The 4,534-nt window shown below is 51.5% G+C and overlaps 1 pseudogene; it reads right to left on the reverse strand.

The window, feature by feature from the left end:
• Positions 1–1,765: 1,765 nt before the first annotated feature.
• On the reverse strand, positions 1,766–3,465 carry LOC107968991 (dead end protein homolog 1-like; annotated as a pseudogene).
• Between the last annotated feature and the right edge of the window lie 1,069 nt (positions 3,466–4,534).

Below are 4,534 nucleotides of genomic sequence, written 5' to 3' on the forward strand. Positions count from 1 at the left end.
AAAATACAAAAAATTAGCTGGGTGTGGTGGCACGTGATTGTAATCCCAGTTACTCGGGAGGCTGAGGCAGGAGAATTGCTTGAACTAAACCTGGGAGGCGGAGGTTGCAGTGAGCCGAGATCATGCCACTGCACTCTAGCCCAGGCAACAGAGTTAGACTCTGTCTCAAAAAAAAAAAAAAATAAAAACACTTTGAACAAAAAAGAAAAAAATAATAAAATTAAAAAAAGATTTAACAATTGGGCCAGGCATGGTGGCTCATGCCTCTAATACCAGCACTTTGGGAGCCTGAAGAGGGAGGACTACTTGAACCCAGGAGTTCCAGACCAGCCTGGACAACAAAGCAAGACTTTGTTTCTACTTAAAAAAAAAAAAAAAAAAAAAAAAAACACCAAAGTCAGGTGTGGTGGTACACACCTGTGATCCCAGCTACTCGGGAGGCTGAGATGGGAGGATCCCTTGAGCCTTGGAGGTTGAGGCTGCAATGAGCCATGATCATACCACTGCACTCCAGCCTAGGCAACAGAGTGAGGCCCATGTCAAAAAAAAAAAAAAAAATTATCCCCAACATTTAGCAGCTTAAAACAAAAAACATTTATTATATCACACTTTCTGTGGGTCAGGAATCTGGGAGGGACTTAGCTGGGTGGTTCTGCTCAGTTCTCTTGGGATGTTTCAGTCAAGCAGTGGCCTGGGGCTGCACTCTTATCTGAAGACTCAATTGGGAGAAAATATGCATTCAAGGTCACTCACTGGTTGTTGGCAGGCTGTAGTTCCTCACTGAATATTGGTTGAAGACTTCATTGGCTTACTACCTGGACTTCTCCATAGACTGCCTGAATGTCCTCCCCACATAGCTAGAGTGAATGAACTAAAAGAGAGAGAGAACACACACAGCCCAGATAAGAGTTCAGTCTTTCTAAGTCATTATATAAAAAGATTCTTTTTTTTTTTTTTTGAGATGGAGTCTCGCTCTGTCGCCAGGCTGGAGTGCAGCGGCACGATCCCAGCTCACTGCAACCTCTGCCTCCCGGGTTCAAGTGATTCTCCTGCCTCAGCCTCCCAAGTAGCTGGGATTACAGGCATGTGCCACTATGCCCAGCTAATTTCTGTACTTTTAATAGAGATGGGGTTTCACCATGTTGGCCAGGATGGTCTTGATCTCTTGACCTTGTGATCTGCCCACCTTGGCCTCCCAAAGTGCTGGGATTACAGGCGTGAGCCACCGCGCCTGGCCGAAAAAGATTCTTGCACACACGTTTATAGTAGCACTATTCACAATTGTAAAAATGTGGAACCAGCCCAAATGCCCATCAATCAATGAGTGGCTAAAGAAACTGTGGTATAGATATACAGTGGAATACTACTCAGTCATAAAAAGGAATGAATTAATGGCATTTGCAGCAACCTGGATGGGATTGGAGACTATTATTCTTGTTTTTTTTTTTTTTTTTTTTTTGAGATGGAGTCTCACTCAGTCACCCAGGCTGGAGTGCAGTTGCGCAATCTTGGCTCACTGCAAGCTCTGCCTCCTGGGTTCACACCATTCTCCTGCCTCAGCCTCCCAAGTAGCTGAGACTACAGGCGCCTGCCACCATGCCCGGCTAATTTTTTTTTTTTTTTTTTTTTGTATTTTTAGTAGAGACCGGGTTTCACCATGTTAGCCAGGATGGTCTCGATCTCCTGACCTCGTGATCCACCCACCTCAGCCTCCCAAAGTGCTGGGATTACAGGCGTGAGCCACCGCACCCGGCCTTTTTTTTTTTTTTTTTTACTAACCAGGGGTTTAATATAAATACAACCAGCATAGAAAGACCCAAAACTATACAGAAACCAAAACCAGAATGCCATGTGGTGGAGGCAAAGGGCAGAATTTCTGACCCCTTTGGCTCAGCTGCCCTTCCCCACAAATAAAAACCAACAAACAGGACAAATCAGGACAATAAAGAAGATTCATGCTAAGCTGTGGCAGAGGGGGGAAGGTATGATCGGGTGGGGGTGGGACAAGGAATGGCCATGGAAGATAACTGGGTCAGGTTGGACCCTGGGCTGGGAGGGGGAGGGCAAGGCCCCTCACCACAACTTAAGCCAAACCTAAGCTGCCCCCAGGTGCCATAGGTCCCTGTCCCAGCAGGGAGGCTGATGGGCCTGGGCCCATGCCCCTCCCCACCTTTGGGGGTCAGATAGTGGCCACCCAGGTCTGCTGGGTTGGGGCCTGACAGAGGCTCTGCATGCGCATTCAGGCTGCCTGTGGAGCGAGAATGGAGTCACTGTTTAACCGTGCTACCTGCCTCAGCCCCAGCAGACCACAGGAGGTTGGCCCCAGATTCACTGAGTGCCTGCAGCAGCCGTACAGACACAGCATCCTTGGCCACCTCATGCCCATCCCGGCCATCTAGGATCAGCACAACCCAGATGAGGCCGCTGAAGGGCACCGGATGCCCAGGAATCACCACCTGGTACCAGAAGCGGTGCCAGCCAGCAGGTCCTATGCCCAAACACTTGGTGAGGAACACAGGGCTGCCCAGCTTCATTCGTTGGCACAGCAACTGCAGGGTAGCCCGAGCCCCTTGGGACCCTAACTTGTCCCTTGCCAAGGCCAACTGGCTGCCCTCTGGCTGTGGGGACCGCAAGGAGGGACCCACAAGCTGCTGGCGAAGTTGCTGCTTCAGTTCTGGCTTGAGCCACTCCACAGCCACCTGCTCTCCACAGAGGTGTGACTGCCCTTCCTCCAGGGCCTTTTTGGCCATGGCAGCGGTCCAGTGCGAGCTGAATTTGAGCAGAGCGATCTGCCCGGGCGCCGGTCCGGGGCTGGGCAGCAGCCGCGCCTCCTGCAGGCCGGGACCCAGCGGCTGCAGCGCGGGCTGCAGCGCGAGCAGCAGCGCGGTGCGGGTCAGATTCGGCGGCAGGCAGTCAACGCTCAGCTCACACTTCCCGGTGCTGCGGCACACGAGCAGCGGGCAGGACGGCCGCAGCGGGTGGTTGTGCAGCGGGCGATGGCGGCCTGCGCGCCGCGCCGCGAGCTGCAGCGGGCATATGCGAAGCCGCGGTTCAGGCCGCTGAAGGTCATCATCAGGCGGAACTCGTAGAGGCGGCCCACGCGCCGGAACAGCGGCATAAGCTGGTGCTCGTACACTTCCTGAGGCAGCCGCCCGATGAACACCTCTGACCCAGCCGGCGGCGGCGGCGGGCTGCCCACCCAGCCTGGGGGTGGCCCGCCATACTTCCTCTGCCCGTTCACCTGCACCAGGCGATGCCTGTCTCCCTGACCCACGCCTCCAGCGCCGCCTTGTTCTCTGGCTTCACCCTCTCACACCACAGCTCACAATCCCGCTTGGACTGCATGGCTCTCTATTCTCTTTTTTTTTTTTTTTTTTTTTTGAGACGTAGTTTCACTCTTGTTCTCCAGGCTGGAGTGCAATGGCGGGATCTCGGCTCACCGCAACCTCCGCCTCCCGGGTTCAAGCGATTCTCCTGCCTCAGCCTCCCAAGTAGCTGGGATTACAGACACGCGCCACCATGCCTGGCTAATTTTGTATTTTTAGTAGAGACGGGGTTTCTCCCTGTTGGTCAGGCTGGTCGCAAACTCCCGACCTCAGGTGATCCACCCACCTCGGCCTCGCATAGTGCTGGGATTACAGGCATGAGCCACCGTGCCCCGTCTATGGAGTAACTCAGGAATGGAAAACCAAACATCGTACGTTCTCACTCATAAATGGGAGCTAAGCTAGGAGGATGCAAAGGCATAAGAATGACACAGTGGACTTTGGGGAATCAGGGGGAAAGGATGGGAAGGGGGTGAGGGATAAAAGACTATTAATTGGGTGCAGTCTATATTGCTTGGGTGATGGGTGCACAAAAATTTCACAAATCACCACTAAAGAACTTACTCATGTAACCAAACACCAGCTGTTCCCCAATATCCTATGGAAATAAAAATGTTTTTTAAAAAAAAGAGTTTGGTCTTTCTGTAACCTAATCTTGGAAGTGTATATTACTTCTTCCATAGGCTATCAGTCTCCCAGACCGACCCTGCTACAGGGTAGGGGAGACTACATGGGATGTGAATACCAGAAAGTGGGGGCCATTGGGGACTGGCTATTTGGAGGATGGTTACTACAAACTATATTTGTAATTTTTTTTTCTTGAGATGGAGTCTTGCTCTGTTGCCCAGGCTGGAGTGCAATGGCACGATCTCAGCTCGCTGCAACATCCACCTCCTGCGTTCAAGTGATTCTCCTGCCTCAGCCTCCCGAGTAGCTGGGATTACAGGCACGCACCACCACACCCAGCTAATTTTTTGTATTTTTAGTAGAGACGGGGTTTCTCCATGTTGGTCAGGCTGGTCTCAAACTCCTGACCTCAGGTGATCTGCCTGCCTCGGCCTCCCAGAGTGCTGGGATTACAGGCCCGAGCCATGGTGCCTGGCTATATTTGTAATATTTTAACCACTAAAAGAAAAAAAAAAAAGAAGAAGAAGAAGAAGAAAAAGAAACAAGTATGGGAAAATATTAAGATCTGATAAAACTGGGTT

This window comes from Pan troglodytes, chromosome 19 (assembly GCF_028858775.2).
Source record: "Pan troglodytes isolate AG18354 chromosome 19, NHGRI_mPanTro3-v2.0_pri, whole genome shotgun sequence".
In the NCBI taxonomy this organism is placed as follows: Eukaryota; Metazoa; Chordata; class Mammalia; order Primates; family Hominidae; genus Pan; species Pan troglodytes.